This window comes from Eucyclogobius newberryi, unplaced genomic scaffold (assembly GCF_026437365.1).
Source record: "Eucyclogobius newberryi isolate DKJ021-1_F unplaced genomic scaffold, fEucNew1.0.hap1 SCAF_6, whole genome shotgun sequence".
Taxonomy (NCBI): Eukaryota; Metazoa; Chordata; class Actinopteri; order Gobiiformes; family Gobiidae; genus Eucyclogobius; species Eucyclogobius newberryi.
Genome location: NW_027316278.1, coordinates 37,918,011 through 37,939,709, shown reverse-complemented (window position 1 = coordinate 37,939,709; position 21,699 = coordinate 37,918,011). Strand labels below are relative to the sequence as shown.

The 21,699-nt window shown below is 43.1% G+C and overlaps 7 non-coding genes across 7 annotated transcripts; all 7 read right to left on the bottom strand.

Moving 5' to 3' along the window:
* Window positions 1-161: 161 nt before the first annotated feature.
* trnac-gca (transfer RNA cysteine (anticodon GCA)) lies at window positions 162-233 on the bottom strand. The gene has a single exon. It is a non-coding gene; the product is annotated as a tRNA-Cys (tRNA).
* Window positions 234-1,783: 1,550 nt separating this feature from the next.
* On the bottom strand, window positions 1,784-1,855 carry trnac-gca (transfer RNA cysteine (anticodon GCA)). Its single transcript has one exon. It is a non-coding gene; the product is annotated as a tRNA-Cys (tRNA).
* Window positions 1,856-3,405: 1,550 nt separating this feature from the next.
* trnac-gca (transfer RNA cysteine (anticodon GCA)) lies at window positions 3,406-3,477 on the bottom strand. The gene has a single exon. It is a non-coding gene; the product is annotated as a tRNA-Cys (tRNA).
* Window positions 3,478-5,035: 1,558 nt separating this feature from the next.
* trnac-gca (transfer RNA cysteine (anticodon GCA)) lies at window positions 5,036-5,107 on the bottom strand. Its single transcript has one exon. It is a non-coding gene; the product is annotated as a tRNA-Cys (tRNA).
* A 1,550-nt stretch (window positions 5,108-6,657) lies between these two features.
* trnac-gca (transfer RNA cysteine (anticodon GCA)) lies at window positions 6,658-6,729 on the bottom strand. Its single transcript has one exon. It is a non-coding gene; the product is annotated as a tRNA-Cys (tRNA).
* A 3,140-nt stretch (window positions 6,730-9,869) lies between these two features.
* Window positions 9,870-9,941, bottom strand: trnac-gca (transfer RNA cysteine (anticodon GCA)). Its single transcript has one exon. It is a non-coding gene; the product is annotated as a tRNA-Cys (tRNA).
* A 1,550-nt stretch (window positions 9,942-11,491) lies between these two features.
* On the bottom strand, window positions 11,492-11,563 carry trnac-gca (transfer RNA cysteine (anticodon GCA)). The gene has a single exon. It is a non-coding gene; the product is annotated as a tRNA-Cys (tRNA).
* Window positions 11,564-21,699: the final 10,136 nt, after the last annotated feature.

The following is a 21,699-nucleotide window of genomic DNA, read 5'->3' as shown; positions in this document are numbered from 1 at the left end:
AAAAAAGCTATAGCTAAAATCAACTCAAGGAAAGGGGCGGAACTGTATCTTAAATGCCATCTTACACCCTCTTGAGACATTGGTATGAAGTTGAAAGGGCAGTCTGCGGAATGCCAACATTGCAGTTGGTCTTTTAACAAATACAAATTCTATTTAAGTAAAGTGAGCATCCGGATTTGAACCGGGGACCTCTTGATCTGCAGTCAAATGCTCTACCACTGAGCTATACCCCCTACCTGTCTGCAAATATGAGGGTGGCAAAGACACAATGACACAATCACACAGTGTTAGCTGAGCTTTAAGCTTGCACACTTATCTACCTTTTTATTAAGGGTTGATTGTAGTTTACCCTCCTCTGGTATTGACTGAGTTTGACCTCATGCCGTTTTTCTGTGCATTCCAAACTTTTATCTGCCCTATTGCAACCCATTCAAAAAAGGCTAAATACACAGTTTGAACGCGCATCTAAAGTAGAATGGTTCCGCTTGTTTTATTTGTCGTCTTGACATGAGTGGCTTTATTCTAGACCGGAGGAAACAGCCGATGCCAGCTGCGCTAGCTTTTGCACAACAGTTGTTTATTATCCTTCAGCCACGAAACTTGTGTAAGGCGCAGCTTGTTTACAGATGCCACAACAGTGTTCCGACAACTTCTGCTGCTGCAGAAACGTTACACTTTTACCCAATCAACATCTGATAGTCTGTGGACGTCACGTTTAGTCCCTGCTTTGCTCGACTTGGCCCAAGGGAGAAGAGGGTACTAAAAGTGTACCTGGTCTGAGGCGGTAGCACCAAATGGAAATGTGCTAAAGCAGGGCTGAATAGAGTTGAGCAAAGTAGGTGCTAATGGAAAAGGGGCACTAGTAATGCTTATAAATAGGTTTAGCATCATACAAATGCTATAGGTTGGGCGTTTACTGGGTATTCTCCTAAAGAAAAAGGATTTGTCAGATTTGTCAGATTTGTCAGACTTGTCAGATTTGTCAGTAGTTTTTGACTTATCTTGTGTCTGTGCGATAGACCTTACAGGCTCATCAAGGTTTCCATGTGGTGTGAGGCAAGCCTTTGAGGTCTTTTCAGATCACACAGCACATGCTGCTGCGGAGTTGAGAGAATGTGGGCATGGAAACCTTCAGGGGACTTCATTGTGTGTTGTACTTTCTGTGCCCCGTTTTTCCGCTCCTTCTCATTGATGATGGATGGGCATAGGCATATCTTTTGGATGCTTAGCGACAACGCTGAATGAGGACGTGTAAATTGCTGTAGATTGACTATTATGTGAAAAGCAAACGTAATCAGGAACTCTTCAACTGTCCTTTTGTTCAAAATATACAAGATGTACCTGTAGCCACCTCACTTGTGTATATTCTGAAATATTTGGTGGAGCACATGCATTGGCTCAACAGAACTGTTACATCATACTTTTTATGCTGTGTCTCTGCACACCTATCTATTTGTTTTAAATACTTCTCAAGGCAAGGATAAGATTTGACCTCATGCATTAGGCTCGAAGGCGAGCGCCTGATGGTCAGGCCTTTGCGCCACTGTTGTTTGCAGAGGATGTTGTCTTGATGTCTTAATCAACCACGCTCACTACGACGATGACAGAGTGTTACCAAGTGCAAAAAAGCTATAGCTAAAATCAAGTCAAGGAAAGGGGCGGAACTGTATCTTAAATGCCATCTTACACCCTCTTGAGACATTGGTATGAAGTTGAAAGGGCAGTCTGCGGAATACCAACATTGCAGTTGGTCTTTTAACAAATACAAATTCTATTTAAGTAAAGGGAGAATCCAGATTTGAACCGGGGACCTCTTGATCTGCAGTCAAATGCTCTACCACTGAGCTATACCCCCTACCTGTCTGCAAATATGAGGGTGGCAAAGACACAATGACACAATCACACAGTGTTAGCTGAGCTTTAAGCTTGCACACTTATCTACCTTTTTATTAAGGGTTGATTGTAGTTTACCCTCCTCTGGTATTGACTGAGTTTGACCTCATGCCGTTTTTCTGTGCATTCCAAACTTTTATCTGCCCTATTGCAACCCATTCAAAAAAGGCTAAATACACAGTTTGAACGCGCATCTAAAGTAGAACGGTTCCGCTTGTTTTATTTGTCGTCTTGACATGAGTGGCTTTATTCTGGACCGGAGGAAACAGCCGATGCCAGCTGCGCTAGCTTTTGCACAACAGTTGTTTATTATCCTTCAGCCACGAAACTTGTGTAAGGCGCAGCTTGTTTACAGATGCCACAACAGTGTTCCGACAACTTCTGCTGCTGCAGAAACGTTACACTTTTACCCAATCAACATCTGATAGTCTGTGGACGTCACGTTTAGTCCCTGCTTTGCTCGACTTGGCCCAAGGGAGAAGAGGGTACTAAAAGTGTACCTGGTCTGAGGCGGTAGCACCAAATGGAAATGTGCTAAAGCAGGGCTGAATAGAGTTGAGCAAAGTAGGTGCTAATGGAAAAGGGGCACTAGTAATGCTTATAAATAGGTTTAGCATCATACAAATGCTATAGGTTGGGCGTTTACTGGGTATTCTCCTAAAGAAAAAGGATTTGTCAGATTTGTCAGATTTGTCAGACTTGTCAGATTTGTCAGTAGTTTTTGACTTATCTTGTGTCTGTGCGATAGACCTTACAGGCTCATCAAGGTTTCCATGTGGTGTGAGGCAAGCCTTTGAGGTCTTTTCAGATCACACAGCACATGCTGCTGCGGAGTTGAGAGAATGTGGGCATGGAAACCTTCAGGGGACTTCATTGTGTGTTGTACTTTCTGTGCCCCGTTTTTCCGCTCCTTCTCATTGATGATGGATGGGCATAGGCATATCTTTTGGATGCTTAGCGACAACGCTGAATGAGGACGTGTAAATTGCTGTAGATTGACTATTATGTGAAAAGCAAACGTAATCAGGAACTCTTCAACTGTCCTTTTGTTCAAAATATACAAGATGTACCTGTAGCCACCTCACTTGTGTATATTCTGAAATATTTGGTGGAGCACATGCATTGGCTCAACAGAACTGTTACATCATACTTTATATGCTGTGTCGCTGCACACCTATCTATTTGTTTTAAATACTTCTCAAGGCAAGGATAAGATTTGACCTCATGCATTAGGCTCGAAGGCGAGCGCCTGATGGTCAGGCCTTTGCGCCACTGTTGTTTGCAGAGAATGTTGTCTTGATGTCTTAATCAACCACGCTCACTACGACGATGACAGAGGGTTACCAAGTGCAAAAAAGCTATAGCTAAAATCAACTCGAGGAAAGGGGCGGAACTGTATCTTAAATGCCATCTTACACCCTCTTGAGACATTGGTATGAAGTTGAAAGGGCAGTCTGCGGAATGCCAACATTGCAGTTGGTCTTTTAACAAATACAAATTCTATTTAAGTAAAGTAAGCATCCGGATTTGAACCGGGGACCTCTTGATCTGCAGTCAAATGCTCTACCACTGAGCTATACCCCCTACCTGTCTGCAAATATGAGGGTGGCAAAGACACAATGACACAATCACACAGTGTTAGCTGAGCTTTAAGCTTGCACACTTATCTACCTTTTTATTAAGGGTTGATTGTAGTTTACCCTCCTCTGGTATTGACTGAGTTTGACCTCATGCCGTTTTTCTGTGCATTCCAAACTTTTATCTGCCCTATTGCAACCCATTCAAAAAAGGCTAAATACACAGTTTGAACGCGCATCTAAAGTAGAACGGTTCCGCTTGTTTTATTTGTCGTCTTGACATGAGTGGCTTTATTCTAGACCGGAGGAAACAGCCGATGCCAGCTGCGCTAGCTTTTGCACAACAGTTGTTTATTATCCTTCAGCCACGAAACTTGTGTAAGGCGCAGCTTGTTTACAGATGCCACAACAGTGTTCCGACAACTTCTGCTGCTGCAGAAACGTTACACTTTTACCCAATCAACATCTGATAGTCTGTGGACGTCACGTTTAGTCCCTGCTTTGCTCGACTTGGCCCAAGGGAGAAGAGGGTACTAAAAGTGTACCTGGTCTGAGGCGGTAGCACCAAATGGAAATGTGCTAAAGCAGGGCTGAATAGAGTTGAGCAAAGTAGGTGCTAATGGAAAAGGGGCACTAGTAATGCTTATAAATAGGTTTAGCATCATACAAATGCTATAGGTTGGGCGTTTACTGGGTATTCTCCTAAAGAAAAAGGATTTGTCAGATTTGTCAGATTTGTCAGACTTGTCAGATTTGTCAGTAGTTTTTGACTTATCTTGTGTCTGTGCGATAGACCTTACAGGCTCATCAAGGTTTCCATGTGGTGTGAGGCAAGCCTTTGAGGTCTTTTCAGATCACACAGCACATGCTGCTGCGGAGTTGAGAGAATGTGGGCATGGAAACCTTCAGGGGACTTCATTGTGTGTTGTACTTTCTGTGCCCCGTTTTTCCGCTCCTTCTCATTGATGATGGATGGGCATAGGCATATCTTTTGGATGCTTAGCGACAACGCTGAATGAGGACGTGTAAATTGCTGTAGATTGACTATTATGTGAAAAGCAAACGTAATCAGGAACTCTTCAACTGTCCTTTTGTTCAAAATATACAAGATGTACCTGTAGCCACCTCACCTCTGCCCTTGTGTATATTCTGAAATATTTGGTGGAGCACATGCATTGGCTCAACAGAACTGTTACATCATACTTTATATGCTGTGTCGCTGCACACCTATCTATTTGTTTTAAATACTTCTCAAGGCAAGGATAAGATTTGACCTCATGCATTAGGCTCGAAGGCGAGCGTCTGATTGTCAGGCCTTTGCGCCACTGTTGTTTGCAGAGGATGTTGTCTTGATGTCTTAATCAACCACGCTCACTACGACGATGACAGAGTGTTACCAAGTGCAAAAAAGCTATAGCTAAAATCAAGTCAAGGAAAGGGGCGGAACTGTATCTTAAATGCCATCTTACACCCTCTTGAGACATTGGTATGAAGTTGAAAGGGCAGTCTGCGGAATACCAACATTGCAGTTGGTCTTTTAACAAATACAAATTCTATTTAAGTAAAGGGAGAATCCGGATTTGAACCGGGGACCTCTTGATCTGCAGTCAAATGCTCTACCACTGAGCTATACCCCCTACCTGTCTGCAAATGTGAGGGTGGCAAAGACACAATGACACAATCACACAGTGTTAGCTGAGCTTTAAGCTTGCACACTTATCTACCTTTTTATTAAGGGTTGATTGTAGTTTACCCTCCTCTGGTATTGACTGAGTTTGACCTCATGCCGTTTTTCTGTGCATTCCAAACTTTTATCTGCCCTATTGCAACCCATTCAAAAAAGGCTAAATACACAGTTTGAACGCGCATCTAAAGTAGAACGGTTCCGCTTGTTTTATTTGTCGTCTTGACATGAGTGGCTTTATTCTGGACCGGAGGAAACAGCCGATGCCAGCTGCGCTAGCTTTTGCACAACAGTTGTTTATTATCCTTCAGCCACGAAACTTGTGTAAGGCGCAGCTTGTTTACAGATGCCACAACAGTGTTCCGACAACTTCTGCTGCTGCAGAAACGTTACACTTTTACCCAATCAACATCTGATAGTCTGTGGACGTCACGTTTAGTCCCTGCTTTGCTCGACTTGGCCCAAGGGAGAAGAGGGTACTAAAAGTGTACCTGGTCTGAGGCGGTAGCACCAAATGGAAATGTGCTAAAGCAGGGCTGAATAGAGTTGAGCAAAGTAGGTGCTAATGGAAAAGGGGCACTAGTAATGCTTATAAATAGGTTTAGCATCATACAAATGCTATAGGTTGGGCGTTTACTGGGTATTCTCCTAAAGAAAAAGGATTTGTCAGATTTGTCAGATTTGTCAGACTTGTCAGATTTGTCAGTAGTTTTTGACTTATCTTGTGTCTGTGCGATAGACCTTACAGGCTCATCAAGGTTTCCATGTGGTGTGAGGCAAGCCTTTGAGGTCTTTTCAGATCACACAGCACATGCTGCTGCGGAGTTGAGAGAATGTGGGCATGGAAACCTTCAGGGGACTTCATTGTGTGTTGTACTTTCTGTGCCCCGTTTTTCCGCTCCTTCTCATTGATGATGGATGGGCATAGGCATATCTTTTGGATGCTTAGCGACAACGCTGAATGAGGACGTGTAAATTGCTGTAGATTGACTATTATGTGAAAAGCAAACGTAATCAGGAACTCTTCAACTGTCCTTTTGTTCAAAATATACAAGATGTACCTGTAGCCACCTCACTTGTGTATATTCTGAAATATTTGGTGGAGCACATGCATTGGCTCAACAGAACTGTTACATCATACTTTATATGCTGTGTCGCTGCACACCTATCTATTTGTTTTAAATACTTCTCAAGGCAAGGATAAGATTTGACCTCATGCATTAGGCTCGAAGGCGAGCGCCTGATGGTCAGGCCTTTGCGCCACTGTTGTTTGCAGAGAATGTTGTCTTGATGTCTTAATCAACCACGCTCACTACGACGATGACAGAGGGTTACCAAGTGCAAAAAAGCTATAGCTAAAATCAACTCAAGGAAAGGGGCGGAACTGTATCTTAAATGCCATCTTACACCCTCTTGAGACATTGGTATGAAGTTGAAAGGGCAGTCTGCGGAATGCCAACATTGCAGTTGGTCTTTTAACAAATACAAATTCTATTTAAGTAAAGTGAGCATCCGGATTTGAACCGGGGACCTCTTGATCTGCAGTCAAATGCTCTACCACTGAGCTATATCCCCTACCTGTCTGCAAATATGAGGGTGGCAAAGACACAATGACACAATCACACAGTGTTAGCTGAGCTTTAAGCTTGCACACTTATCTACCTTTTTATTAAGGGTTGATTGTAGTTTACCCTCCTCTGGTATTGACTGAGTTTGACCTCATGCCGTTTTTCTGTGCATTCCAAACTTTTATCTGCCCTATTGCAACCCATTCAAAAAAGGCTAAATACACAGTTTGAACGCGCATCTAAAGTAGAACGGTTCCGCTTGTTTTATTTGTCGTCTTGACATGAGTGGCTTTATTCTAGACCGGAGGAAACAGCCGATGCCAGCTGCGCTAGCTTTTGCACAACAGTTGTTTATTATCCTTCAGCCACGAAACTTGTGTAAGGCGCAGCTTGTTTACAGATGCCACAACAGTGTTCCGACAACTTCTGCTGCTGCAGAAACGTTACACTTTTACCCAATCAACATCTGATAGTCTGTGGACGTCACGTTTAGTCCCTGCTTTGCTCGACTTGGCCCAAGGGAGAAGAGGGTACTAAAAGTGTACCTGGTCTGAGGCGGTAGCACCAAATGGAAATGTGCTAAAGCAGGGCTGAATAGAGTTGAGCAAAGTAGGTGCTAATGGAAAAGGGGCACTAGTAATGCTTATAAATAGGTTTAGCATCATACAAATGCTATAGGTTGGGCGTTTACTGGGTATTCTCCTAAAGAAAAAGGATTTGTCAGATTTGTCAGATTTGTCAGACTTGTCAGATTTGTCAGTAGTTTTTGACTTATCTTGTGTCTGTGCGATAGACCTTACAGGCTCATCAAGGTTTCCATGTGGTGTGAGGCAAGCCTTTGAGGTCTTTTCAGATCACACAGCACATGCTGCTGCGGAGTTGAGAGAATGTGGGCATGGAAACCTTCAGGGGACTTCATTGTGTGTTGTACTTTCTGTGCCCCGTTTTTCCGCTCCTTCTCATTGATGATGGATGGGCATAGGCATATCTTTTGGATGCTTAGCGACAACGCTGAATGAGGACGTGTAAATTGCTGTAGATTGACTATTATGTGAAAAGCAAACGTAATCAGGAACTCTTCAACTGTCCTTTTGTTCAAAATATACAAGATGTACCTGTAGCCACCTCACCTCTGCCCTTGTGTATATTCTGAAATATTTGGTGGAGCACATGCATTGGCTCAACAGAACTGTTACATCATACTTTATATGCTGTGTCGCTGCACACCTATCTATTTGTTTTAAATACTTCTCAAGGCAAGGATAAGATTTGACCTCATGCATTAGGCTCGAAGGCGAGCGTCTGATTGTCAGGCCTTTGCGCCACTGTTGTTTGCAGAGGATGTTGTCTTGATGTCTTAATCAACCACGCTCACTACGACGATGACAGAGTGTTACCAAGTGCAAAAAAGCTATAGCTAAAATCAAGTCAAGGAAAGGGGCGGAACTGTATCTTAAATGCCATCTTACACCCTCTTGAGACATTGGTATGAAGTTGAAAGGGCAGTCTGCGGAATGCCAACATTTCAGTTGGTCTTTTAACAAATACAAATTCTATTTATCTGCAGTCAAATGCTCTACCACTGAGCTATACCCCCTACCTGTCTGCAAATATGAGGGTGGCAAAGACACAATGACACAATCACACAGTGTTAGCTGAGCTTTAAGCTTGCACACTTATCTACCTTTTTATTAAGGGTTGATTGTAGTTTACCCTCCTCTGGTATTGACTGAGTTTGACCTCATGCCGTTTTTCTGTGCATTCCAAACTTTTATCTGCCCTATTGCAACCCATTCAAAAAAGGCTAAATACACAGTTTGAACGCGCATCTAAAGTAGAACGGTTCCGCTTGTTTTATTTGTCGTCTTGACATGAGTGGCTTTATTCTGGACCGGAGGAAACAGCCGATGCCAGCTGCGCTAGCTTTTGCACAACAGTTGTTTATTATCCTTCAGCCACGAAACTTGTGTAAGGCGCAGCTTGTTTACAGATGCCACAACAGTGTTCCGACAACTTCTGCTGCTGCAGAAACGTTACACTTTTACCCAATCAACATCTGATAGTCTGTGGACGTCACGTTTAGTCCCTGCTTTGCTCGACTTGGCCCAAGGGAGAAGAGGGTACTAAAAGTGTACCTGGTCTGAGGCGGTAGCACCAAATGGAAATGTGCTAAAGCAGGGCTGAATAGAGTTGAGCAAAGTAGGTGCTAATGGAAAAGGGGCACTAGTAATGCTTATAAATAGGTTTAGCATCATACAAATGCTATAGGTTGGGCGTTTACTGGGTATTCTCCTAAAGAAAAAGGATTTGTCAGATTTGTCAGATTTGTCAGACTTGTCAGATTTGTCAGTAGTTTTTGACTTATCTTGTGTCTGTGCGATAGACCTTACAGGCTCATCAAGGTTTCCATGTGGTGTGAGGCAAGCCTTTGAGGTCTTTTCAGATCACACAGCACATGCTGCTGCGGAGTTGAGAGAATGTGGGCATGGAAACCTTCAGGGGACTTCATTGTGTGTTGTACTTTCTGTGCCCCGTTTTTCCGCTCCTTCTCATTGATGATGGATGGGCATAGGCATATCTTTTGGATGCTTAGCGACAACGCTGAATGAGGACGTGTAAATTGCTGTAGATTGACTATTATGTGAAAAGCAAACGTAATCAGGAACTCTTCAACTGTCCTTTTGTTCAAAATATACAAGATGTACCTGTAGCCACCTCACTTGTGTATATTCTGAAATATTTGGTGGAGCACATGCATTGGCTCAACAGAACTGTTACATCATACTTTATATGCTGTGTCGCTGCACACCTATCTATTTGTTTTAAATACTTCTCAAGGCAAGGATAAGATTTGACCTCATGCATTAGGCTCGAAGGCGAGCGCCTGATGGTCAGGCCTTTGCGCCACTGTTGTTTGCAGAGAATGTTGTCTTGATGTCTTAATCAACCACGCTCACTACGACGATGACAGAGGGTTACCAAGTGCAAAAAAGCTATAGCTAAAATCAACTCAAGGAAAGGGGCGGAACTGTATCTTAAATGCCATCTTACACCCTCTTGAGACATTGGTATGAAGTTGAAAGGGCAGTCTGCGGAATGCCAACATTGCAGTTGGTCTTTTAACAAATACAAATTCTATTTAAGTAAAGTGAGCATCCGGATTTGAACCGGGGACCTCTTGATCTGCAGTCAAATGCTCTACCACTGAGCTATACCCCCTACCTGTCTGCAAATATGAGGGTGGCAAAGACACAATGACACAATCACACAGTGTTAGCTGAGCTTTAAGCTTGCACACTTATCTACCTTTTTATTAAGGGTTGATTGTAGTTTACCCTCCTCTGGTATTGACTGAGTTTGACCTCATGCCGTTTTTCTGTGCATTCCAAACTTTTATCTGCCCTATTGCAACCCATTCAAAAAAGGCTAAATACACAGTTTGAACGCGCATCTAAAGTAGAACGGTTCCGCTTGTTTTATTTGTCGTCTTGACATGAGTGGCTTTATTCTAGACCGGAGGAAACAGCCGATGCCAGCTGCGCTAGCTTTTGCACAACAGTTGTTTATTATCCTTCAGCCACGAAACTTGTGTAAGGCGCAGCTTGTTTACAGATGCCACAACAGTGTTCCGACAACTTCTGCTGCTGCAGAAACGTTACACTTTTACCCAATCAACATCTGATAGTCTGTGGACGTCACGTTTAGTCCCTGCTTTGCTCGACTTGGCCCAAGGGAGAAGAGGGTACTAAAAGTGTACCTGGTCTGAGGCGGTAGCACCAAATGGAAATGTGCTAAAGCAGGGCTGAATAGAGTTGAGCAAAGTAGGTGCTAATGGAAAAGGGGCACTAGTAATGCTTATAAATAGGTTTAGCATCATACAAATGCTATAGGTTGGGCGTTTACTGGGTATTCTCCTAAAGAAAAAGGATTTGTCAGATTTGTCAGATTTGTCAGACTTGTCAGATTTGTCAGTAGTTTTTGACTTATCTTGTGTCTGTGCGATAGACCTTACAGGCTCATCAAGGTTTCCATGTGGTGTGAGGCAAGCCTTTGAGGTCTTTTCAGATCACACAGCACATGCTGCTGCGGAGTTGAGAGAATGTGGGCATGGAAACCTTCAGGGGACTTCATTGTGTGTTGTACTTTCTGTGCCCCGTTTTTCCGCTCCTTCTCATTGATGATGGATGGGCATAGGCATATCTTTTGGATGCTTAGCGACAACGCTGAATGAGGACGTGTAAATTGCTGTAGATTGACTATTATGTGAAAAGCAAACGTAATCAGGAACTCTTCAACTGTCCTTTTGTTCAAAATATACAAGATGTACCTGTAGCCACCTCACTTGTGTATATTCTGAAATATTTGGTGGAGCACATGCATTGGCTCAACAGAACTGTTACATCATACTTTATATGCTGTGTCGCTGCACACCTATCTATTTGTTTTAAATACTTCTCAAGGCAAGGATAAGATTTGACCTCATGCATTAGGCTCGAAGGCGAGCGCCTGATGGTCAGGCCTTTGCGCCACTGTTGTTTGCAGAGAATGTTGTCTTGATGTCTTAATCAACCACGCTCACTACGACGATGACAGAGGGTTACCAAGTGCAAAAAAGCTATAGCTAAAATCAACTCAAGGAAAGGGGCGGAACTGTATCTTAAATGCCATCTTACACCCTCTTGAGACATTGGTATGAAGTTGAAAGGGCAGTCTGCGGAATGCCAACATTGCAGTTGGTCTTTTAACAAATACAAATTCTATTTAAGTAAAGTGAGCATCCGGATTTGAACCGGGGACCTCTTGATCTGCAGTCAAATGCTCTACCACTGAGCTATACCCCCTACCTGTCTGCAAATATGAGGGTGGCAAAGACACAATGACACAATCACACAGTGTTAGCTGAGCTTTAAGCTTGCACACTTATCTACCTTTTTATTAAGGGTTGATTGTAGTTTACCCTCCTCTGGTATTGACTGAGTTTGACCTCATGCCGTTTTTCTGTGCATTCCAAACTTTTATCTGCCCTATTGCAACCCATTCAAAAAAGGCTAAATACACAGTTTGAACGCGCATCTAAAGTAGAACGGTTCCGCTTGTTTTATTTGTCGTCTTGACATGAGTGGCTTTATTCTAGACCGGAGGAAACAGCCGATGCCAGCTGCGCTAGCTTTTGCACAACAGTTGTTTATTATCCTTCAGCCACGAAACTTGTGTAAGGCGCAGCTTGTTTACAGATGCCACAACAGTGTTCCGACAACTTCTGCTGCTGCAGAAACGTTACACTTTTACCCAATCAACATCTGATAGTCTGTGGACGTCACGTTTAGTCCCTGCTTTGCTCGACTTGGCCCAAGGGAGAAGAGGGTACTAAAAGTGTACCTGGTCTGAGGCGGTAGCACCAAATGGAAATGTGCTAAAGCAGGGCTGAATAGAGTTGAGCAAAGTAGGTGCTAATGGAAAAGGGGCACTAGTAATGCTTATAAATAGGTTTAGCATCATACAAATGCTATAGGTTGGGCGTTTACTGGGTATTCTCCTAAAGAAAAAGGATTTGTCAGATTTGTCAGATTTGTCAGACTTGTCAGATTTGTCAGTAGTTTTTGACTTATCTTGTGTCTGTGCGATAGACCTTACAGGCTCATCAAGGTTTCCATGTGGTGTGAGGCAAGCCTTTGAGGTCTTTTCAGATCACACAGCACATGCTGCTGCGGAGTTGAGAGAATGTGGGCATGGAAACCTTCAGGGGACTTCATTGTGTGTTGTACTTTCTGTGCCCCGTTTTTCCGCTCCTTCTCATTGATGATGGATGGGCATAGGCATATCTTTTGGATGCTTAGCGACAACGCTGAATGAGGACGTGTAAATTGCTGTAGATTGACTATTATGTGAAAAGCAAACGTAATCAGGAACTCTTCAACTGTCCTTTTGTTCAAAATATACAAGATGTACCTGTAGCCACCTCACCTCTGCCCTTGTGTATATTCTGAAATATTTGGTGGAGCACATGCATTGGCTCAACAGAACTGTTACATCATACTTTATATGCTGTGTCGCTGCACACCTATCTATTTGTTTTAAATACTTCTCAAGGCAAGGATAAGATTTGACCTCATGCATTAGGCTCGAAGGCGAGCGTCTGATTGTCAGGCCTTTGCGCCACTGTTGTTTGCAGAGGATGTTGTCTTGATGTCTTAATCAACCACGCTCACTACGACGATGACAGAGTGTTACCAAGTGCAAAAAAGCTATAGCTAAAATCAACTCAAGGAAAGGGGCGGAACTGTATCTTAAATGCCATCTTACACCCTCTTGAGACATTGGTATGAAGTTGAAAGGGCAGTCTGCGGAATGCCAACATTTCAGTTGGTCTTTTAACAAATACAAATTCTATTTATCTGCAGTCAAATGCTCTACCACTGAGCTATACCCCATACCTGTCTGCAAATATGAGGGTGGCAAAGACACAATGACACAATCACACAGTGTTAGCTGAGCTTTGAAGCTTGCACACTTATCTACCTTTTTATTAAGGGTTGATTGTAGTTTACCCTCCTCTGGTATTGACTGAGTTTGACCTCATGCCGTTTTTCTGTGCATTCCAAACTTTTATCTGCCCTATTGCAACCCATTCAAAAAAGGCTAAATACACAGTTTGAACGCGCATCTAAAGTAGAACGGTTCCGCTTGTTTTATTTGTCGTCTTGACATGAGTGGCTTTATTCTGGACCGGAGGAAACAGCCGATGCCAGCTGCGCTAGCTTTTGCACAACAGTTGTTTATTATCCTTCAGCCACGAAACTTGTGTAAGGCGCAGCTTGTTTACAGATGCCACAACAGTGTTCCGACAACTTCTGCTGCTGCAGAAACGTTACACTTTTACCCAATCAACATCTGATAGTCTGTGGACGTCACGTTTAGTCCCTGCTTTGCTCGACTTGGCCCAAGGGAGAAGAGGGTACTAAAAGTGTACCTGGTCTGAGGCGGTAGCACCAAATGGAAATGTGCTAAAGCAGGGCTGAATAGAGTTGAGCAAAGTAGGTGCTAATGGAAAAGGGGCACTAGTAATGCTTATAAATAGGTTTAGCATCATACAAATGCTATAGGTTGGGCGTTTACTGGGTATTCTCCTAAAGAAAAAGGATTTGTCAGATTTGTCAGATTTGTCAGACTTGTCAGACTTGTCAGATTTGTCAGTAGTTTTTGACTTATCTTGTGTCTGTGCGATAGACCTTACAGGCTCATCAAGGTTTCCATGTGGTGTGAGGCAAGCCTTTGAGGTCTTTTCAAATCACACAGCACATGCTGCTGCGGAGTTGAGAGAATGTGGGCATGGAAACCTTCAGGGGACTTCATTGTGTGTTGTACTTTCTGTGCCCCGTTTTTCCGCTCCTTCTCATTGATGATGGATGGGCATAGGCATATCTTTTGGATGCTTAGCGACAACGCTGAATGAGGACGTGTAAATTGCTGTAGATTGACTATTATGTGAAAAGCAAACGTAATCAGGAACTCTTCAACTGTCCTTTTGTTCAAAATATACAAGATGTACCTGTAGCCACCTCACTTGTGTATATTCTGAAATATTTGGTGGAGCACATGCATTGGCTCAACAGAACTGTTACATCATACTTTATATGCTGTGTCGCTGCACAGCTATCTATTTGTTTTAAATACTTCTCAAGGCAAGGATAAGATTTGACCTCATGCATTAGGCTCGAAGGCGAGCGCCTGATGGTCAGGCCTTTGCGCCACTGTTGTTTGCAGAGGATGTTGTCTTGATGTCTTAATCAACCACGCTCACTACGACGATGACAGAGTGTTACCAAGTGCAAAAAAGCTATAGCTAAAATCAAGTCAAGGAAAGGGGCGGAACTGTATCATAAATGCCATCTTACACCCTCTTGAGACATTGGTATGAAGTTGAAAGGGCAGTCTGCGGAATACCAACATTGCAGTTGGTCTTTTAACAAATACAAATTCTATTTAAGTAAAGGGAGCATCGGGATTTGAACCGGGGACCTCTTGATCTGCAGTCAAATGCTCTACCACTGAGCTATACCCTCTACCTGTCTGCAAAAATGAGGGTGGCAAAGACACAATGACACAATCACACAGTGTTAGCTGAGCTTTAAGCTTGCACACTTATCTACCTTTTTATTAAGGGTTGATTGTAGTTTACCCTCCTCTGGTATTGACTGAGTTTGACCTCATGCCGTTTTTCTGTGCATTCCAAACTTTTATCTGCCCTATTGCAACCCATTCAAAAAAGGCTAAATACACAGTTTGAACGCGCATCTAAAGTAGAACGGTTCCGCTTGTTTTATTTGTCGTCTTGACATGAGTGGCTTTATTCTGGACCGGAGGAAACAGCCGATGCCAGCTGCGCTAGCTTTTGCACAACAGTTGTTTATTATCCTTCAGCCACGAAACTTGTGTAAGGCGCAGCTTGTTTACAGATGCCACAACAGTGTTCCGACAACTTCTGCATCTGCAGAAACGTTACACTTTTACCCAATCAACATCTGATAGTCTGTGGACGTCACGTTTAGTCCCTGCTTTGCTCGACTTGGCCCAAGGGAGAAGAGGGTACTAAAAGTGTACCTGGTCTGAGGCGGTAGCACCAAATGGAAATGTGCTAAAGCAGGGCTGAATAGAGTTGAGCAAAGTAGGTGCTAATGGAAAAGGGGCACTAGTAATGCTTATAAATAGGTTTAGCATCATACAAATGCTATAGGTTGGGCGTTTACTGGGTATTCTCCTAAAGAAAAAGGATTTGTCAGATTTGTCAGATTTGTCAGACTTGTCAGATTTGTCAGTAGTTTTTGACTTATCTTGTGTCTGTGCGATAGACCTTACAGGCTCATCAAGGTTTCCATGTGGTGTGAGGCAAGCCTTTGAGGTCTTTTCAGATCACACAGCACATGCTGCTGCGGAGTTGAGAGAATGTGGGCATGGAAACCTTCAGGGGACTTCATTGTGTGTTGTACTTTCTGTGCCCCGTTTTTCCGCTCCTTCTCATGTGATGATGGAAGGGCATAGGCATATCTTTTGGATGCTTAGCGACAACGCTGAATGAGGACGTGTAAATTGCTGTAGATTGACTATTATGTGAAAAGCAAACGTAATCAGGAACTCTTCAACTGTCCTTTTTTCAAAATATACAAGATGTACCTGTAGCCACCTCACTTGTGTATATTCTGAAATATTTGGTGGAGCACATGCATTGGCTCAACAGAACTGTTACATCATACTTTATATGCTGTGTCGCTGCACAGCTATCTATTTGTTTTAAATACTTCTCAAGGCAAGGATAAGATTTGACCTCATGCATTAGGCTCGAAGGCGAGCTCCTGATGGTCAGGCCTTTGCGCCACTGTTGTTTGCAGAGGATGTTGTCTTGATGTCTTAATCAACCACGCTCACTACGACGATGACAGAGTGTTACCAAGTGCAAAAAAGCTATAGCTAAAATCAAGTCAAGGAAAGGGGCGGAACTGTATCATAAATGCCATCTTACACCCTCTTGAGACATTGGTATGAAGTTGAAAGGGCAGTCTGCGGAATACCAACATTGCAGTTGGTCTTTTAACAAATACAAATTCTATTTAAGTAAAGGGAGCAGATGACCTCTTGATCTGCAGTCAAATGCTCTACCACTGAGCTATACTCCCCTACCTGTCTGCAAATATGAGGGTGGCAAAGACACAATGACACAATCACACAGTGTTAGCTGAGCTTTGAAGCTTGCACACTTATCTACCTTTTTATTAAGGGTTGATTGTAGTTTACCCTCCTCTGGTATTGACTGAGTTTGACCTCATGCCGTTTTTCTGTGCATTCCAAACTTTTATCTGCCCTATTGCAACCCATTCAAAAAAGGCTAAATACACAGTTTGAACGCGCATCTAAAGTAGAACGGTTCCGCTTGTTTTATTTGTCGTCTTGACATGAGTGGCTTTATTCTGGACCGGAGGAAACAGCCGATGCCAGCTGCGCTAGCTTTTGCACAACAGTTGTTTATTATCCTTCAGCCACGAAACTTGTGTAAGGCGCAGCTTGTTTACAGATGCCACAACAGTGTTCCGACAACTTCTGCTGCTGCAGAAACGTTACACTTTTACCCAATCAACATCTGATAGTCTGTGGACGTCACGTTTAGTCCCTGCTTTGCTCGACTTGGCCCAAGGGAGAAGAGGGTACTAAAAGTGTACCTGGTCTGAGGCGGTAGCACCAAATGGAAATGTGCTAAAGCAGGGCTGAATAGAGTTGAGCAAAGTAGGTGCTAATGGAAAAGGGGCACTAGTAATGCTTATAAATAGGTTTAGCATCATACAAATGCTATAGGTTGGGCGTTTACTGGGTATTCTCCTAAAGAAAAAGGATTTGTCAGATTTGTCAGATTTGTCAGACTTGTCAGATTTGTCAGTAGTTTTTGACTTATCTTGTGTCTGTGCGATAGACCTTACAGGCTCATCAAGGTTTCCATGTGGTGTGAGGCAAGCCTTTGAGGTCTTTTCAGATCACACAGCACATGCTGCTGCGGAGTTGAGAGAATGTGGGCATGGAAACCTTCAGGGGACTTCATTGTGTGTTGTACTTTCTGTGCCCCGTTTTTCCGCTCCTTCTCATTGATGATGGATGGGCATAGGCATATCTTTTGGATGCTTAGCGACAACGCTGAATGAGGACGTGTAAATTGCTGTAGATTGACTATTATGTGAAAAGCAAACGTAATCAGGAACTCTTCAACTGTCCTTTTGTTCAAAATATACAAGATGTACCTGTAGCCACCTCACTTGTGTATATTCTGAAATATTTGGTGGAGCACATGCATTGGCTCAACAGAACTGTTACATCATACTTTATATGCTGTGTCGCTGCACACCTATCTATTTGTTTTAAATACTTCTCAAGGCAAGGATAAGATTTGACCTCATGCATTAGGCTCGAAGGCGAGCGCCTGATGGTCAGGCCTTTGCGCCACTGTTGTTTGCAGAGGATGTTGTCTTGATGTCTTAATCAACCACGCTCACTACGACGATGACAGAGTGTTACCAAGTGCAAAAAAGCTATAGCTAAAATCAACTCAAGGAAAGGGGCGGAACTGTATCTTAAATGCCATCTTACACCCTCTTGAGACATTGGTATGAAGTTGAAAGGGCAGTCTGCGGAATGCCAACATTTCAGTTGGTCTTTTAACAAATACAAATTCTATTTATCTGCAGTCAAATGCTCTACCACTGAGCTATACCCCATACCTGTCTGCAAATATGAGGGTGGCAAAGACACAATGACACAATCACACAGTGTTAGCTGAGCTTTGAAGCTTGCACACTTATCTACCTTTTTATTAAGGGTTGATTGTAGTTTACCCTCCTCTGGTATTGACTGAGTTTGACCTCATGCCGTTTTTCTGTGCATTCCAAACTTTTATCTGCCCTATTGCAACCCATTCAAAAAAGGCTAAATACACAGTTTGAACGCGCATCTAAAGTAGAACGGTTCCGCTTGTTTTATTTGTCGTCTTGACATGAGTGGCTTTATTCTGGACCGGAGGAAACAGCCGATGCCAGCTGCGCTAGCTTTTGCACAACAGTTGTTTATTATCCTTCAGCCACGAAACTTGTGTAAGGCGCAGCTTGTTTACAGATGCCACAACAGTGTTCCGACAACTTCTGCTGCTGCAGAAACGTTACACTTTTACCCAATCAACATCTGATAGTCTGTGGACGTCACGTTTAGTCCCTGCTTTGCTCGACTTGGCCCAAGGGAGAAGAGGGTACTAAAAGTGTACCTGGTCTGAGGCGGTAGCACCAAATGGAAATGTGCTAAAGCAGGGCTGAATAGAGTTGAGCAAAGTAGGTGCTAATGGAAAAGGGGCACTAGTAATGCTTATAAATAGGTTTAGCATCATACAAATGCTATAGGTTGGGCGTTTACTGGGTATTCTCCTAAAGAAAAAGGATTTGTCAGATTTGTCAGATTTGTCAGACTTGTCAGATTTGTCAGTAGTTTTTGACTTATCTTGTGTCTGTGCGATAGACCTTACAGGCTCATCAAGGTTTCCATGTGGTGTGAGGCAAGCCTTTAAGGTCTTTTCAAATCACACAGCACATGCTGCTGCGGAGTTGAGAGAATGTGGGCATGGAAACCTTCAGGGGACTTCATTGTGTGTTGTACTTTCTGTGCCCCGTTTTTCCGCTCCTTCTCATTGATGATGGATGGGCATAGGCATATCTTTTGGATGCTTAGCGACAACGCTGAATGAGGACGTGTAAATTGCTGTAGATTGACTATTATGTGAAAAGCAAACGTAATCAGGAACTCTTCAACTGTCCTTTTGTTCAAAATATACAAGATGTACCTGTAGCCACCTCACTTGTGTATATTCTGAAATATTTGGTGGAGCACATGCATTGGCTCAACAGAACTGTTACATCATACTTTATATGCTGTGTCGCTGCACAGCTATCTATTTGTTTTAAATACTTCTCAAGGCAAGGATAAGATTTGACCTCATGCATTAGGCTCGAAGGCGAGCGCCTGATGGTCAGGCCTTTGCGCCACTGTTGTTTGCAGAGGATGTTGTCTTGATGTCTTAATCAACCACGCTCACTACGACGATGACAGAGTGTTACCAAGTGCAAAAAAGCTATAGCTAAAATCAAGTCAAGGAAAGGGGCGGAACTGTATCATAAATGCCATCTTACACCCTCTTGAGACATTGGTATGAAGTTGAAAGGGCAGTCTGCGGAATACCAACATTGCAGTTGGTCTTTTAACAAATACAAATTCTATTTAAGTAAAGGGAGCAGATGACCTCTTGATCTGCAGTCAAATGCTCTACCACTGAGCTATACTCCCCTACCTGTCTGCAAATATGAGGGTGGCAAAGACACAATGACACAATCACACAGTGTTAGCTGAGCTTTGAAGCTTGCACACTTATCTACCTTTTTATTAAGGGTTGATTGTAGTTTACCCTCCTCTGGTATTGACTGAGTTTGACCTCATGCCGTTTTTCTGTGCATTCCAAACTTTTATCTGCCCTATTGCAACCCATTCAAAAAAGGCTAAATACACAGTTTGAACGCGCATCTAAAGAAGAACGGTTCCGCTTGTTTTATTTGTCGTCTTGACATGAGTGGCTTTATTCTGGACCGGAGGAAACAGCCGATGCCAGCTGCGCTAGCTTTTGCACAACAGTTGTTTATTATCCTTCAGCCACGAAACTTGTGTAAGGCGCAGCTTGTTTACAGATGCCACAACAGTGTTCCGACAACTTCTGCTGCTGCAGAAACGTTACACTTTTACCCAATCAACATCTGATAGTCTGTGGACGTCACGTTTAGTCCCTGCTTTGCTCGACTTGGCCCAAGGGAGAAGAGGGTACTAAAAGTGTACCTGGTCTGAGGCGGTAGCACCAAATGGAAATGTGCTAAAGCAGGGCTGAATAGAGTTGAGCAAAGTAGGTGCTAATGGAAAAGGGGCACTAGTAATGCTTATAAATAGGTTTAGCATCATACAAATGCTATAGGTTGGGCGTTTACTGGGTATTCTCCTAAAGAAAAAGGATTTGTCAGATTTGTCAGATTTGTCAGACTTGTCAGATTTGTCAGTAGTTTTTGACTTATCTTGTGTCTGTGCGATAGACCTTACAGGCTCATCAAGGTTTCCATGTGGTGTGAGGCAAGCCTTTGAGGTCTTTTCAGATCACACAGCACATGCTGCTGCGGAGTTGAGAGAATGTGGGCATGGAAACCTTCAGGGGACTTCATTGTGTGTTGTACTTTCTGTGCCCCGTTTTTCCGCTCCTTCTCATTGATGATGGATGGGCATAGGCATATCTTTTGGATGCTTAGCGACAACGCTGAATGAGGACGTGTAAATTGCTGTAGATTGACTATTATGTGAAAAGCAAACGTAATCAGGAACTCTTCAACTGTCCTTTTGTTCAAAATATACAAGATGTACCTGTAGCCACCTCACCTCTGCCCTTGTGTATATTCTGAAATATTTGGTGGAGCACATGCATTGGCTCAACAGAACTGTTACATCATACTTTATATGCTGTGTCGCTGCACAGCTATCTATTTGTTTTAAATACTTCTCAAGGCAAGGATAAGATTTGACCTCATGCATTAGGCTCGAAGAGGAGCGCCTGATGGTCAGGCCTTTGCGCCACTGTTGTTTGCAGAGGATGTTGTCTTGATGTCTTAATCAACCACGCTCACTACGACGATGACAGTGTTACCAAGTGCAAAAAAGCTATAGCTAAAATCAAGTCAAGGAAAGGGGCGGAACTGTATCATAAATGCCATCTTACACCCTCTTGAGACATTGGTATGAAGTTGAAAGGGCAGTCTGCGGAATACCAACATTGCAGTTGGTCTTTTAACAAATACAAATTCTATTTAAGTAAAGGGAGCAGATGACCTCTTGATCTGCAGTCAAATGCTCTACCACTGAGCTATACTCCCCTACCTGTCTGCAAATATGAGGGTGGCAAAGACACAATGACACAATCACACAGTGTTAGCTGAGCTTTGAAGCTTGCACACTTATCTACCTTTTTATTAAGGGTTGATTGTAGTTTACCCTCCTCTGGTATTGACTGAGTTTGACCTCATGCCGTTTTTCTGTGCATTCCAAACTTTTATCTGCCCTATTGCAACCCATTCAAAAAAGGCTAAATACACAGTTTGAACGCGCATCTAAAGTAGAACGGTTCCGCTTGTTTTATTTGTCGTCTTGACATGAGTGGCTTTATTCTGGACCGGAGGAAACAGCCGATGCCAGCTGCGCTAGCTTTTGCACAACAGTTGTTTATTATCCTTCAGCCACGAAACTTGTGTAAGGCGCAGCTTGTTTACAGATGCCACAACAGTGTTCCGACAACTTCTGCTGCTGCAGAAACGTTACACTTTTACCCAATCAACATCTGATAGTCTGTGGACGTCACGTTTAGTCCCTGCTT